Consider the following 16,931-nt stretch of genomic DNA (forward strand, 5'->3'; position numbering starts at 1 on the left):
CAGCCCACACTACAAACAACATGGGTAAGTAACCTGTGAAATAGATTATAATTTTTTGATGGGGTATTCCTTTAAATATTCTTCCCCCGAAGAAGATGTCTCTAGATTCAGCCTTCCTACAGCTTTATTTAAAATCTAAAGTGGCAAAAGAATTGCTCAATAACCACCCTGACTAAAAATCCTAAATGAACAAGATAATTTAGTTATTCTCCAGTCTGATTTCTTATTTGACTGGTTTTCAATTACTCCAAGTAGTATCTCTATCCTTAGTTGTGAGTACATTTTCAGGAAAAAAAGGTTTGAATTGTGATTTAAATCAGATGATTTTAAACAACAGTGTGAAGAAAAGATAAAGATGCAAGTTTCTTTTACATGCTGTTCTCGAGAGGTCCTAAAATACGACAGTGTAGGTTCATGATTTCTTCCAGGGAAAGTACCAAATCTGGATGAACAAGGTCCTTAATAAATGTTTTAACCCAACAGCACATTAAACGACTTCCAGTCAAAGAGGATTAAAAACTTAACAACTGCTTTTGCTGGATGGCATTGCCTTGATGATGTCAAATTACACAATTAGAATTTGCAGGGGATGCCAAATTACATGACTACTTGCAGACATTTCAGCATAGATTTCACACTTCCAAAGTACTGCAAGCTTGTCACATTCTGACAAATAATAACATGTTACCTAAGAGTGCCTGATATAGCAAGTACAGCTGCAGTTTTTATTTTACCTCTTCCGACAAACACAAAGCATCAGGAGGATGAGCCTTTCTTATGTTTCTGTGGTCCATTATACTTCTGTATGAACATTAATTGGTTGGCAGCTCTTGCATACACACAAGTCTTTCTGACCAGTATAATGAAGTTGGTGAGGATGTCAGGCTATATGACTGGTGGTCAAGTGAGTGGGTTCAAATGCCCCTAACTCCCTAAGATTATAAAAATACGTTTGGAAAAGTTGTCTACTGTGACCAGCTTTAGTAGAAAAGCAGTTTTTAGGAGTTAGTGTGCTGTCCATGACTGGTATGTCTTTAGACTCACATGTGACTCTGTCCTGTGTGTCCTAGTCTACTGTGGCTGTTGCTATAGTATTTTTTGAGAATATACAAGAGAGAGAAATTTGTTTATCGCATAATGGTCTACACAAATGAACTAACAGTGCTTATTGTAGTTAATTTTCTCAAAGACCTTCAAAGTTCTTGCAGGTTTCTTTCAAATGTAGAGGAGGAGCAGCAGGCATTGATTGTATATTTATTACCAACATACCTCTAATGATTTCACAGGCTGCTGCCTGCTTCTCTGACTCATCACCATATTCAATTGCAGTTACATTCTCACCTCATTACTGAAGGAAATAACTGTTTTGATGTAAATATATTCAGATATTAAATCCAAACAAATTATCATTAAAATATTTTTTTTTAATTAATTATAGTGCAAAATCAATAAAAAACGATGGAGAAAAATGGTTTGCATTTTTTATTGCAGTGCCCAAAAATGTATATAAATTACATGAAATGATCAAACAATTTATTCAATGTATACCTGTGTAATTTCTACATTATGTTGGTTGCTTGATTATACTATTGCAGTCTTTATCTGTATATTTATTACTTATTAACTCCAATAGTACATTTAGCTAGGAAAAGCAGATCATATAGCATTACTCCCAGGATTGAGGAGATATTACCTAACTTGTTGTGTCATACTGTATTCAAAATTTTAAAGTCTATTCAGAAATGACCAAAAAAAATAGTAAAAAATAACATGAAAAGCAATGTTAGATTGCACTGTGGTACTACTGTTGAAATAATGAATGGATGTGATTCCTGACAGCTGTGCTTTCTATGTGGAATTTGCATATTCTCCCTTTGTTTATGTATATTTTTTCTAGTGTTACCTGTTTCCTCAAGGATTCCAAATACAGTAAAATAGGTTGAAGTTGCATTTCTCTAGTGGTGTGTGTGTAGCAGTGTATAGATGTACCTAGAGATTCACTGGCTTCTTATCTAGATGTGGTTCCAGTCTTAGGTCAGATGACATTTGGCTTCACTTGTCACCGTGAACAGGAATTAAAAAAGCATGAATAGTGATGAAGATGTTTGGCAGTACAGTTCTCCTTTAAATCAGCTGTGGAAATGGATGTATGACTAATGGAATGCCATCGTGTATGGATTGTTTTTAGTACTATATTAGACTTAATTTTTCACCTTCTGCTTTTATTCCATCATATAGAAATGAACACCATATCTGAATTCACATATTTTATTACTTTGTTTTCTATCTAGATTATGTTAACAGATTTTTTATAAGAATGAGGGACCGGAGAGATGGATGCCCCTTCATATTTGGTTTCTTCCTTGCACCTGTATGCTTTATAGATTGGCTTCAGCCCTTCACGCTGTAATATAATTTGTTTATGGGCATAAAATAGAACACTTCTGAAACATTTGTATGTCTGGTTCACAGCCATTGTAAGTGCATTTCTAAGGTAAAGTTTGCTGCCTCCATTCATTGCCTTTGGACTTAGAGCTAAGGAGTAAAAAGTTACCAAATAAACCAACAATCATTATTATGTTGGATTGTAGCAGAGTTTGTTTGTGTAGTTTTTCTTCTTTTCTTTTTTTCTCTTTATTCTATATCTCTGGTGTTTAAAGAGTTTGTTGATTAGATCATGGCAGACCATCCTTCAGGGCAACTAGCACCACAATTTCTTTTTACAAGACCATAGAGCAGTTTTGAGATCTTTTCCAGACACAGTTAAAGCTCCACAGGCAGCCAGGTTGTTTCCATTTCCATGGTGTTGTTTTCTGCTGCTCAGAGAGTGCTCATTTCCTGTTTATGGCTCTTAATGGTTTTTGGTGAGGGTACAGTAGAATGGTATTTATTAAATCCAAATTCAAATGTTGAGAGTCTTCATAATTCTTGAGGTATAGAACAATGTTGAAAAGAAAAATGTGTATTTTTTCTGTTGCCATAAACACATAAAATCAATAGGTCGCATGGAATATTTTTGTCTGTTTGAAGAACTTGTAGTGTAATGCCTGCTGAGAAATAGTGTAGGGGTAAAATTACATTTTAATTTCCTGGTCCTTGCTGTTAACAAATACCAGTATTAAAACTTTTAAGATGCTAGTAAATATCCTAAAAAACACCGGAGCCTTCCTAACTGGTTCCCTTTTTCAGGTTTATAGATGTTGTTGTTCCAGCACCTCGTTAATAACGTAACACGTACAATATACTAAGTGCTAGGTCTTAGAGTGACGTAAAGAAGCCTCCTGGAAGCTTATACAGTACATTGGCCTGAAATTAACTGCACAGCAGCCTGTCTCTTATCTAGTGTCGTTGAAAAAACAGAAATAAATGGACAGTGTATCAAGAATCTGTCCACTTCCACCTCCCAAGCAATTAGTATTCGGCAATCAGTTCAGTGGTTGTGACTGGAACTGGGGTTGACAGAGAGTACCCACATTTTAAAAATACTATCATACATTTGTCTCAGTTTTAAGACCAAAATTGTAATCTATAAATGTATGCATCTTATTTTCTGTAATCTGTTGTGGTTGTGAATGTAACTTGATCTGCCTTGCAATTAAATATTTGGCAAATCTCACATTCATCAAAAGAATGTACAGTATGTAGCATCATAGCCCATTTCCTGTCTTTATTGTTCTTTTTTGCCTGGAATCCTAAGATGCAAAATTGACCTCTTATTTAGGTCATGTCATGATAATATTGTGAATCCTTATGGTTTTAAAATATTTAACAGTTGCTTTCAGTTGTATAGTATACTACAGGGTGTTAATCCTCTTTAATTTGGCTGAAGTTAGGTCTGAAATCATATCCTTTAAGGCAAAATATGCCAATCTGTTACACCCAATAAGGAAATCCTTCTCTCAGTTTATCCAACCCAGATCTTTATTTGGTTATAGAAAATGATTTCAAGAGTCTCAGCAATCTCCACAGGAATTCTGGGAATACTTGGTTAACGTACAAAACACTAATTGGAACATTGTCCTGCTGTAACTCAAGTTTAATCCTTGTGACATGAGCCTGATGTTTGTTTATTACCTTGAACAAATGTTTTAAGGCATACATTTTTATTCAGATTTGTTAAATTTTTTAAAGTATTATTTCAGTGACCTTACTGCGTCATAATTTTTTAGATTTCCTTTTATAAAGCCTGCCATTTAATGTGCTTGGTTACTAGATCATGTGTGGTTATTAGGCATGTGATGCACATGTAAATGATCCATGACAACATGGTGGCCTTGATATACAGGGTGTCCACTCAGAATAAGCAAGTATCCAAACTTTAAGACCTCTTGAAGCAAACGCTGTGCAAGAGACTAAAGCGTAAACGGTCAAAATAAATTATTTAGTTGGTTCATTTGGTTTAGACAAGCAGTCTTATGCACTGGTTTTGGTTAACGATATAATTATCTCACTAGTTAAAGAACTAGAAAAAACTTAGTTAATCATTTTGCCTTTACAGAACATTGTTGTTTACTTATTTATAATGTTATATTATTTTGGATAACTATTATTTTCATGGAAAAATATTATTTTGGATATTTGTATTGTTTTCATTCCAGTTTTGCCATGTTATTTACTGTGTTTATGAACAGTTGCCTATTATGCGATTTATTTTACATGACTTCTAACATCACGATAGCCAGTTAAAAAACATAGCTGTGTGGGAACATCAGCATTCAAGTTTTTGAATTTAATTATTATGAATGACTTTCATGCTTTCATTGATTACTTTCCTCTTTGAATTAATTTTGTGATGCTTAGTAAACAGTCTTTTGACCTTGATGTTTTTTCGTATTTTGATGTAGGTATTGTAAATGTTTTGACTTCCTGTTTTAAGACTTTCAAATTAGGTTTTCCTGCAACTTCATATTCTCTTGGATAACATCAGTTTGTGAAATCTCAATTCAGTATAAATTAGTCCTTAAGCATTGCTGTCACTTAGAGAAATAGTCCTTGGCTTTAGTCTACCAAAGTACTTAATGTTAATATGGAGGCACTGGTAGACTACATGTTAAATGATAAGACCTTTCTTTACTGTTCACATTGTGAAAATCAAAATATATTGAAAAGCTCCACCTAAACTTGGACAGATAATTTAGGCTGGGGACCCTCTGAAGTAGATTAGAAGCAAAAACATTTTTTATGCAAGTAACCATACTCCTCAAAATTTAAAGTTATCTAAAGTGCAAAGTTCACCATCAAGCAAGTAAGAAAAGAATTGTGAAACATTTAATGGGTAGCTGTATCCTTATCCTTAAGAGTTTTTTCTTCATTTACTTTATCTTGGCTTTGATTTCATCCCCATTTAAGACACGCTAACTTCAGAGCTTACTTCTTCTGTTGAAACAATACTTTAATACTATCCTAATAAATAATATTTTTATATGTTTTGGACTTCGTCATGAAAAACACAGCCCTGATTTCCAACAGAGATTTTGGTTGCCACTGAGGTACTTGACGTTTGCTGCTTGAAAACAGTTGTATCCAAGAAACAAAAGATTATTCATTTTGTTTCTTTTTTTATTCTCCCAACTAGATTGGAATTGAGAAAGGACTAGAAATAACTATATGATTAATTTACGTTTTTAGCTAAAAGCATTGAGCTTTTATGTAATTTGTTTTTATATGTTAACCACACATTTTTTTATAGTGCAGCAGTGGTGTATTGTCAGTTTAGTCCTTTGCTTTTGTTCTGTGCACAAAAATTCAACAATTCTACAAGTTTTCGTGAGCGTTATCTTAACTTTACATCTGAAAGTAACATATGAAATCTGCATATCTTTTACAGTTTACTAGTTAGGGGCTGCTTAAATATTTTCCTAAATCTCCTTGCTGATTCTCTTATTAGAAGTTTTATGAATATTGGTATAAATATCTTTTTTCTTGGTAATTTTTAGTAATTATTCAGGATGATTAAACTAATGGTTACGTCAGGCTGTGCTTATTAAGACTTCGAAACTAAAAAACCAGCATTGTCATATGTAAACAAATGTTGCATGCTGATGTTGACATCGTAACAAATTAACTTTTAGAAGGGAGATCACTAACTTAGTATTACATTACATATGATAGAACAATATTTAATAAAACAACATTTGTAGTGCTCCTGTAGCCAACAATCAGCAGTAGTTCCAATAGAAATAAAAGCAGGAAAAACCTGAAAGAACATGGTATTTTCCAAATCCATTTATTTAACCCACTTAGTGTAATATAGGTGGATGGCCTGTGGTAAAGCATAAATAAATAGAAAAAATTAAGGGTGGGGATCAATTACTAATAACATAGTGAGCATGGCTAACCTGCATCATCACATTTGGTGGCAGTGGTGGGATGTGCTGAGGCAATAAGGAACCCAAGAGATTCAAGCCTAATGAGGATGTTTTTAGAAATTTGAGCTTTTAATGGACTTTACTTATTGCATTAATGTATAATTCTTTTAATGTCCTGATTTTTAAAGGGGGGCTTAGGTTTTGTTTTATGGGGTTGTTTTAGTGCTTTAATTATTTATTGGTTTTAGTGTAGTAAAGGGGCCATGCTACAGACCTGGGCTACCATTTGCATTGGGTTGAGAAAAGGGTGGTGCCCTCCGGTGCAACTGGCGACCTTGTGGATGGAGGTATTTGATAGATGGTCACTTGGCTCAGGTGACATTTAAATCAATAATTGTGCTGCAATGTATGCTCATTGCTACTCATGGGAGTGCAGAAAATCTTGGTCAAAACCAACAAAGCTAACTTTCCTTCTAGCAACAAGACTCCAACTAAAACATAATGGTTGGTTTTGTCACAGCTTATAGTTGACTACTAAACGACTAGACGAATAAAAAGGAAACATTCCAAATGTAAAGTGGTGTGAAAAACTTGGTTGTTTGCTCTCTCTCTCTGTAAAATTAGACTAGACCAATCACAGATCTGATTTTCATGTGATTGCCATCCTGTGCTAAGTGGGGAAATGATTTAGAAAGATGAAAGTTAACATTTACTGTGAAGTCTGTTTGCGATTACCTAATTACAACCATAGATCTTAATTTCTGGCATGCAACATTAAGAAAAAATGTCATGGCTACAAAATACACATTTCCTTTGTAAGGTGGAAACATGGAAATAAGGCACATAAAATTGCGCTGAAGGTAGTCTGACTATCACTGTCCTTCTAATGTATCCTTATTAGTTAAGATGTGAGAGATTTAGAGCTGAGCTTTCTAAATGCCAGTGCAAGCTTGGACACTCAAATCTGTCTTTCTGCCCTGGTACCAAGCAACTCTTACACAAAGGAGCAGCATGGGGGAGGGAATGCTGTTAGTGTGAACGCTAGATAAATCCATCTACTCACTCCTACAGTCAAGGGACTCTTTTGTTCAGTTTTAATTTATTGCTTATGCTCACTCAGTATGCAATGCTGATTAGATAAGTGGGCTTTTATCCAGGGCTGAGGGAATGAAGTTATTGAAAGAGGCAGACAATGGGAAGCTGGAGGTACTGTTGAAGCCTTTTAGTCAGACAGGGAAACACTATCATTCTGTTCTCTTGCAGTCTTACCCCAAAACTGACACCATTAACCATCTAACATATACATCTTGTTCTTTACATATTTCCCTTCTTTTATTGGCACTCTTCTTTTTCTGATAATATTTTCATTGTAATCCTTTTATTAAAAGAAAAAGTTTACATAGTTAAGTTTAAGACTGTGTAAGTATGTAAGCAGAGTGATGCCTAGGATTTATTTCCATATTACTGTGATCTGTTTGTTTTCAAGTTTAATAATATGCTTTGTGGTATAGTATTTCATTTTGCCTTTCCATCTTGTGTTAACAGTAATTGATTCTTTTCGGAGGGTACTCTTATCTGTGCAATATATTGTAAATCTGGACGCAAGTCAGAGAGCAAACCATTCAGCCCAAAACTGCATATCAATTCTTTTTGCATAATGTCTTTAGTGTAAATTGGAGATGTGAAGTTCACAGAAGTGCTGCATTAAAGAGTATTTCCAGGCAGTGTAGTCCATGTATTTACACATCTCTGTGTAAAGGCAAACATTTCTGGAATTATGTGAAATTTTGTCTAAGTTGTCTACCATTTGTTCTCCTTTGTTGAAAAACTTGTTTTAATGCAACAGCTGGCTTCAACATAACTTATTCCTAAACGTGATGTAATATTTTTAAACACATTTAATCCAATTCATTGTCGCGGGAAGATGGAGCCTCGGGCACAAGGCAAGAACCAACTCTGCAGAGGGCACAGCTCCATCGTAGGGCTCAAAAACCAACAAGGGGTTAACTTAGGATCAGTAGTTAACCTAACACGTTTGTCTTTGGGATGAGGGAGGAAAACCAGAGTGACTAGAGAATAACCCTCAAAAACACAGAACTCCATACAGACACTAACACTAGAATTCCTGAAACCTATGAAAAAACTCCTGGCGTACCCTAAATCCCTTCACACCTCAACCATCAAGATCTTTTGTTTTGTAAATGCATCAATCAGCTCAAACAGCAAGCAGCCTGCTGTCCCATCCCCTGCCTTGATGGAGCTGGGCTTGCGGGCAAAAAGGTCTCCCAGCTCAAACCAAGGCTAATTATTATGCATCTGGGGTGCCTCAAGTTGTATAGGCTAAATAATATAGTATATCATTGTTTGGAATACATGCATTTCATGTGTATTCCGTGTCTACAAAGATCTGGGTAAGTATAGGATGAAAGGTAATGCTAGAAATGTAAGAAATGCTGAACACATACCTAAAGAAGAAACTTTTTCCATGTTATACTAATAATGATGAGAAGTGTGTAATGTGTGAAGACATTAGTCTAAATATCAAATAAACACATGCACTTTTATGCAAGAATATAACCAAAGGAAATTAAAAGCATTCAATTTACATGTGGCTGTCAATGAGTTAAAAACTCAAGCTCAAATATCAATCGACAGGGAATTTATATGTGTTCTTGAACGGTGTAGCGGTAAGAACTGCTTCCTTATAATTCAAAGGTCCCAGGTTTGAGACCGGGTGCATGATGGTATTTCTTTTGTACACCAGGACATACAGAGGAATTTTATGTTGTATATTTTATATTGAGGTCACATAACCTGCTACAGCTCAGCCCTTTGCCTGGGACTAAAGTTGAGCCCATGTCCTCTGTTTTATCATTAAAGGGTCCTCTGTTCTTACTGTCAGACTCTTTATTACACAGACCTGAACAGAGTGTCCCATATCTCCATTATAGCCCTCAAATGTTTACACTCAATAGTCTGTAACAAAAATGCAGCTGCAATCTGGATCTCCGCTTCTGGTCAATGTCGTTGACTGGTTTCTTTCTCTTATATCTGTAAACTCGTTTGAACAGAACAGAAAGTATACACTTTGATTTATGCATTTTATATTTTAGCATTCCTTAATATGTCCAAAAAAGAAGCAAAGTAAAACAAGTGTGACAAAATAATACCAGTACTGCCTGGATGGATAGTGTCAGGACCCTCGTTATTTGTTTTTTGTAGGAATTCTAGTAGTCCCTGTTTTGTCTTTCTTTTTACCCCAAGGATTCTGGTGGTTAATTCAGCCTTTTGCCTTAATTGTGTTTTTATATAATTATCTGTACCATTTCCACTCTCATTTTGTTTATTTATCAACAGTGCTAGTTTGAGCTTCCTTTGTTAGGACAGCACCTGTATTGCATTAGGATAAAAGAGCACCTCAGAGTTGTTTTAGTTTCCAAGAATATGGATTCACCAAAATCCTTTTATTGTTGCTTTGAGTAAATACTCTCTTTGATTCTCCAGTTTAGAATGTCCTTTGATTTTTTCTGACCATGAATTTTGTGTCGCATTTTGGCATTAGTCACTAGTATTTGTGATCTTCCAGGTTTCATCTTTGCTTTGTTTCTGACCTTAACACTAGAATTACCAGAGCCTACGAAAAAACTCGTAATTCCGTCCCAACTTAAACTGCTTATTAAATCAAATGTGCTGATAAAGAGAAGCTAGGAGCAGCCGGCTATTCCATCCCCCCACCAATTTAGAACGTGCACGAACTTCTCTCAGCTCATGCCTTGATTGAGTATCTGGGAGTGAAGTGGATTTTTAGAGTGGAAATAATAGATCGTTATTTGACACACACGCATTTCATGTCTGTTCCGTTTCTACAGTAATCTGTGTCAACACATTGTTAAAACAGAAACGTTTTTTATATTCTAGTAGTAGATGACAAAATGTAGGCATAAACTATATAATGTATGAAGCTTGAAGTCCAAATAGCAAAGAAACATTTTCACAAGAATAATACAATTGCGCTTTTATTCAAAAGTATAACTGCAGAAACAAAAAGCTGCCTTAACATGCGACATTGACAGCATTTTATTGTAATTGCCTCCGTGGTTCAATAGAATTAGTTCCCGCTTGGGAATCAAAAGGTCACGAGTTTGATCCTGCGCCACTCCGTTTTGAGAAGTAAACTGCTCTTAGTCTTACTGCTTTGGAATAAAAGCATACATTTGATTTCAGTCTGTAACAGCCGGTGCAATTTATGATCCTTGTAAAGGTTAGCTTTTTTTTTTAATTCACTTTTCATTCTCTCAGTCGCATTCAGAATCAATCCATACATCCCCATCTGACAAGGCTGTTTTCACTAAAGACGCGCTATAGCTCTGCAGTGTACCACGATGCATACTAGCGCCCCAAACCCCCACCCCCCCCACCCACCAACCGGGGTCTGACACACAAACGCTGGCGAAGCTGCCTTCTTCGTATCTCACCGTCACTTGCTTTTCTTTTTATTCAGTTCCTGCCAGTCCCCGCATGTTGCTGTATGCTGTTTCTTTTGTACTCCAGGACACGCAGAGGAAAGAATGGTAAAGAGCAGTAACTTCGGCGCTATATGCAATAATCAGACACTCCCCATCTGCCCGTGTCGTTCAAACACAGGAACATATATTGGTGTAAAAGTATAACAAAAGTGCACTTTTATTCAACTGCAGTTTTTCGATCGCCTTTTTCTGTAAGAAGCAATGTACACACTTCTCTCTATGCTGTGGTTTCTATTACACACCTGAAAGAAAGAGACAATACATGTGAAAATATCCAGCATACAGCAACATGCGGGACTGGCAGGAACACTCAATAAAACTGAATAAAAAGAAAATCAAGTGACGGTGAGATACGAAGAAGGCAGCTTCGCCAGCGTCTATCTGTCAGAACCCTTTGTGGGTGCGTTAGTATGCATCGAGGTACAACGCAGAGCTATAGAGCGTCTATTCTGTTTCTTTTGTACTCCAGGACATGCAGAGGAGAGAATGGTAAAGAGCAGCAACTTCGGCTCTATATGCAATCATCAGACACTCCCCATCTACCCGTTGTTTTGTTATACTTTTACACCAACGTATGTTCCTGTGTTTGAGCATGCTCAAAAAATATACGTGTAATGCCACGAAAAGTGCACGCAGACACTTCATTTCGCAAACAAAACAAGTGCACTTTTATTCAAAACTACCTGTATAACCGAAGAAAAAAGAAAGCAAGCTACAGTAGGCGATTGATACGACAGCTTGCATGGTGCAATGCTAAAAGTGCTGATTTTCATTCCGTGCTATATAAAATCATCACATTCAAATATTAACAGTTCCCACACACCCAAGGACCGTCCTTCCTACATTTACGACACGTGTACTTGTTGCAGTGCACACAACTCTCTGTGCTATGGTTCCTATTACACTGAATGAGCACCTGACACTGTACTTTCTTCCCTGGGGGAAGGTCCGCATCAGAGAATTTCCAGTTCCTGCATAAAATCACATCCGATCTGACGCTGTTCGTTTTCAAATAATATTGCATTAGTGCGATTATATTTTCACATGTAATGTCTCTTTCTTTCAGGTGTGTAATAGAAACCACAGCATAGAGAGAAGTGTGTACATTGCTTCTTACAGGAAAAGGCGATAGAAAAAGTGCACTTGAATAAAAGTGCACTTTTGTTATACTTTTACACCAATATATGTTCCTGTGTTTGAACGACACGGGCAGATGGGGAGTGTCTGATTATTGCATATAGCGCCGAAGTTACTGCTCTTTACCATTCTTTCCTCTGCATGTCCTGGAGTACAAAAGAAACAGAATAGACGCTCTATAGCTCTGCGTTGTACCTCGATGCATACTAACGACCCCACAAAGGGTTCTGACAGATAGACGCTGGCGAAGCTGCCTTCTTCGTATCTCACCGTCACTTGATTTTCTTTTTATTCAGTTTTATTGAGTGTTCCTGCCAGTCCCCGCATGTTGCTGTATGCTGGATATTTTCACATGTATTGTCTCTTTCTTTCAGGTGTGTAATAGAAACCACAGCATAGAGAGAAGTGTGTACATTGTGTCTTACAGAAAAAGGCGATCGAAAAACTGCAGTTGAATAAAAGTGCACTTTTGTTATACTTTTACACCAATATATGTTCCTGTGTTTGAACGACACGGGCAGATGGGGAGTGTCTGATTATTGCATATAGCGCCGAAGTTACTGGTCTTTACCATTCTTTCCTCTGCGTGTCCTGGAGTACAAAAGAAACAGCATACAGCAACATGCGGGGACTGGCAGGAACTGAATAAAAAGAAAAGCAAGTGACGGTGAGATACGAAGAAGGCAGCTTCGCCAGTGTTTGTGTGTCAGAACCCGGGGATGGGGGGGCGGGGGTTTGGCGTTAGTATGCATCGTGGTACACTGCAGAGCTATAGCGCGTCTTTAGTGAAAACAGCCTTGTCAGATGGGGATGTATGGATTGATTCTGAACGCGACTGAGAGAATGAAAAGTGAATTAAAAAAAAAAAAAACAAGCTAACCTGTACAAGGATCATAAATTGCACCGGCTGTTACAGACTGAAATCAAATGTATGCTTTTATTCTAAAACAGTAAGACTAAGAGCTCAAAAGGGAGTGGCGCAGGATCGAACTCATGACCTTTTGATTCCCAAGTGGGAACTGATTCTATTGAACCACGGAGGCAATTACAATAAAATGCTGTCAATGTCGCATGTTAAGGCGGCTTTTTGTTTCTGCAGTTATATTTTTGAATAACAGCGCAATTGTGTTATTCTTGTGAAAATGTTTCTTTGCTATTTGGACTTCAGGCTTCATACATTATATAGTTTATGCCTACATTTTGTCATCTTATACTAGAATATAAAAATTGTTTCTGTTTTAACAATGTGTTGACACAGATTACTGTAGAAACGGAACAGACATGAAATGCGTGTGTTCCAAATAACGATCTATTATTTCCACTCTACAACTCCACTTCACTCCCAGATACTCAATCAAGGCATGAGCTGAGAGAAGTTCGTGCACGTTCTAAATTGGTGGGGGGATAGAATAGCCGGCTGCTCCTAGCTTCTCTTTATCAGCACATTTAGAAGACAAAGGGCGCTGGCGGAGAGGTGTGAAGGGATTTAAGAAGCGATTTAAGGTGGGACAGAATTACGAGTTTTTTGTAGGCTCTGGTAATTCTAGTGTTAATGCTCATTCTCCTATTAAATCGGAGTACAGTACATTTTTCATTTATTTTTTTTTTACCACGACCACATAGCAACTGATCTTGTTCAGTGTCTAAGCATCCAAAATTCCTAAATAACCAGGTGAGTTTTCATCTTAGCATGCTGGGTGGTTTCTGGATAGATGGAATAAAATTTCTCAGTTAGCCTGGCTTGATAAACCTCTTGAGTTGATGGAACATTGAAATGTAAGGTTTTTCCTCTATCATCGCCTTTAACTTAAACCTGTTTAGGTATAACTTCCTTGAACTATTCTTGAAACTTCTACCTGCTCACATTTTTTCACCATTGCCCTGGGGCTAGGTCAAACTTGTTTCTTGTTCATGCATATTTACAACTTGCATGTAGAGAGAGGACATGCAGATGATGGGTGTAACAGAGCAAGACGGACAGGACAGGGAGATATGGAAATAGATGATCCGCTGTGGCAACCCCTAATGGGAGCAGCCGAAAGAGAAAAAAGATATAGAGATTTCTAGTTCTTATACTGTTTCTGATCTGATACAGTGCTCCCTCCTCGATCACGGGGGTTGCGTTCCAGAACCCCAGAGAAAGGTGAAAATCCGCAAAGTAAAAACCATACGTTTATATTGTTATTTTTATATTATCACGCTTGGGTCACATATTTGCACAGAAACACAGGAGGTTGTAGAGACAGGGACTTTAAAACACTGCAAACAAACATTTGTCTCTTTTTCAAAAGTTTAAACTGTGCTCCATGACAAGACAGAGATGACAGTTCCATCTCACAATTAAAAGAATGCAAACATATCTTCCTCTTCAAAGGAGTGCACGTCAGGAGCAGAGAATGTCAGAGAGGGAGAGAGAGAAAAGCAGGTGCTGTTCGGGCTTTTAAGTATGCAAAGCACCGTGCGGGAATCATATTGTATATCACTGAGGAGTTTTATTTAACACGTAATACATGGTCTGATTGGGTAGCTTCTCAGCCATCTGCCAATAATGTCCCTTGTATGAAATCAACTGGGCAAACCAACTGAGGAAGCATGTACCATAAATTAAAAGACCCATTGTCCACAGAAATCTGCGAACCAGCGAAATAATCCGTGATATATATTTAGATATGCTTACATATAAAATCCACGATGGAGTGAAGCCGCAAAAATCGAAGCACGATATAGCAAGGGATCACTGTATTTCTGACTACTGTAGAACACGCATATAACAAAATCTTATCTTTCAATGAACAGTTTTTTTTTAAGCTGTTACTGATTCTGAACTTGTTATGTGGTAAATTATAACAAACATTTGAATTTTTTTTTATAAATACTTGCTTTATCATAATATCATATGTAAAATAAGCTACCCAATCACACAATCCTCATGTCATCCTTGCTTTATTATTATGGATCCTATACCTGTATATAACAGATTGAAACAGCTGGAGCCTCATGTATGAACGGTATGTATACACAGAAATGTTTCGTAAGAACTTTTCCACGTTCAAATCGCGATGTATAAAACCTACACTTGGCGTAAAGCCATGCACTTTTCCATGGTACCTCATACCTTTTTGTATGCAAGTTCTCCGCTCGGTTTTGCAGACTGGCGGCACCCAGCGTCAAAGCAGTGCTACTGTTCCTGTGTGGTTACTCTTTTATTTTCCTGAAGTGGCTTGAAACTGAAACTAACCGCTTATTGTTTATTAGTGTAATGCATCTGATTGTAATTAACTTGTAACAATATAATGGTCCAGGGAATAGCCATAGTATTCCAAATACCATAACTGGTTTAGCGTTGTTACTCTCACTGCACCTTCTTCTTCTTCTTCTTCTTTCAGCTACTCCCATTAGGAGTTGCCACAGCGGATCATCTTTTTCCATATCACTCACACTGTACCACTCGGAGTATTTATATCACTGTATCTGAGTGGGGAATCACAGCAGAAGCTGATCGGAAAGAGAGTTATCGGTATACAGTATCAAGCACACGCTGTCTCAGCTACGGCAAAACGTTTCAAAGCCTTTCCTGTACGGACCTTGCGGTTCAGAAACCGTTTCACCCCAAGAACTTTAAACACACTCAATCAAGTGCTCCTTGTAGAAATGTTTGTACTTATAAGTACAATCACCCCGCTGTAAATTTGCACTACAGTTGTAATATTACACAACCTGAGCCACTTTATAAAGCGCGTATTTACTTATGATGACGATATCATTTTTAAGATGAAATGCAGCAAAATATGTTTGTTCTACTGATAAAACTTTAACTTAATTTAAATAATCTATATTCTTCACTGGGACTGGCATGAAGGATAGAATAATTAAACATGTACTACGAAGATATTTCAATGTTTATTAAACGTTTTGAAGAATCGGCTCTCTAAGCTTACAGATGGCTTAATGTCTATTACAGAGCTGATTGTGTGGCGATCGGTTACTTGGAGAAAGAAAAGCAAGGACTGCAGGGGTGGCCATGCCAATATATATTGAATATAAAACAGAAAGAGAAAATAACGACACAGCTAAAAATGCAGCGGAAAATTTCGACAAAAGTTAAACGCTTGTGTCATGAGCACAAAGCGGCTATGCAGCGTCCGCAATGGACGTGGCCATCCACCATGCATAATATACCATATTGACATTGGCGGGTGAAGGGGCCACCGATTTTTTTTCTGCCTAGTGCCGCCACAAGCCTGGAGCCGCCAATGAGTACTGCTGCAATAAATTATTTCATCGAAGGTCGTGCACAATCACTGCACCGTGAAACCTATGTTTAATAAAGTGCTTTAACTCCTATCATCATGAAAATTATATCACATATACATCTCAGTATTTTAGTTATTCAGAGAGCTGTAATATCACAAATGTAATGGATTCTGTGTCCTGTCGGAGGAAGAGAGCCGGTTTAAGAAGCAAGTAGTGATTCACACACATAGAGCACATAGAAGATCATATACAAAACAAAGCATTTAACGTGCTACTTTAATTACGATGTGATTTGAGAAACTGATTAATTAAAAGATTTTAAGATGAAGTTTATGATGTTCTACTTTAATGACAAAATAAACTACATGATTAAAGTGGAAATTTCGAGATTGAAGTTGACATTTCGTGCTTTTTCCCCACTGTGTGCCTTTTTTTCTCTGTACCCTAATAAGCTTTCATATGACACTCAGACAGTGGGCCGCGACTCGCTTTTTCACGGCGACTTTGATATCTGAAAACTTCTTTTTTATTTCTGGCACTGTGCGACTTTGTGAACGTGAGCTTTCAAGTTTCTCCAACACGCTATGTCACTCGATCAGCTTCCTTTTGTTGATTATACCACGGTTTTAATAAACAAATAGTATGTTTTTCCTTTGCCTCCACTTGGTATTCGCTGAAATTCTTATATTTTCCCCTAGTGCTTTTC

At 37.0% G+C, this 16,931-nt stretch overlaps 1 protein-coding gene across 1 annotated transcript in view; it reads left to right on the plus strand.

The window, feature by feature from the left end:
• Positions 1-16,931, plus strand: part of cass4 (Cas scaffold protein family member 4) — a 68,086-nt gene that overhangs the window by 35,800 nt on the left and 15,355 nt on the right. The window lies entirely within an intron of this gene.

Source organism: Polypterus senegalus, chromosome 14, assembly GCF_016835505.1.
Source record: "Polypterus senegalus isolate Bchr_013 chromosome 14, ASM1683550v1, whole genome shotgun sequence".
Classification (NCBI taxonomy): domain Eukaryota; kingdom Metazoa; phylum Chordata; class Cladistia; order Polypteriformes; family Polypteridae; genus Polypterus; species Polypterus senegalus.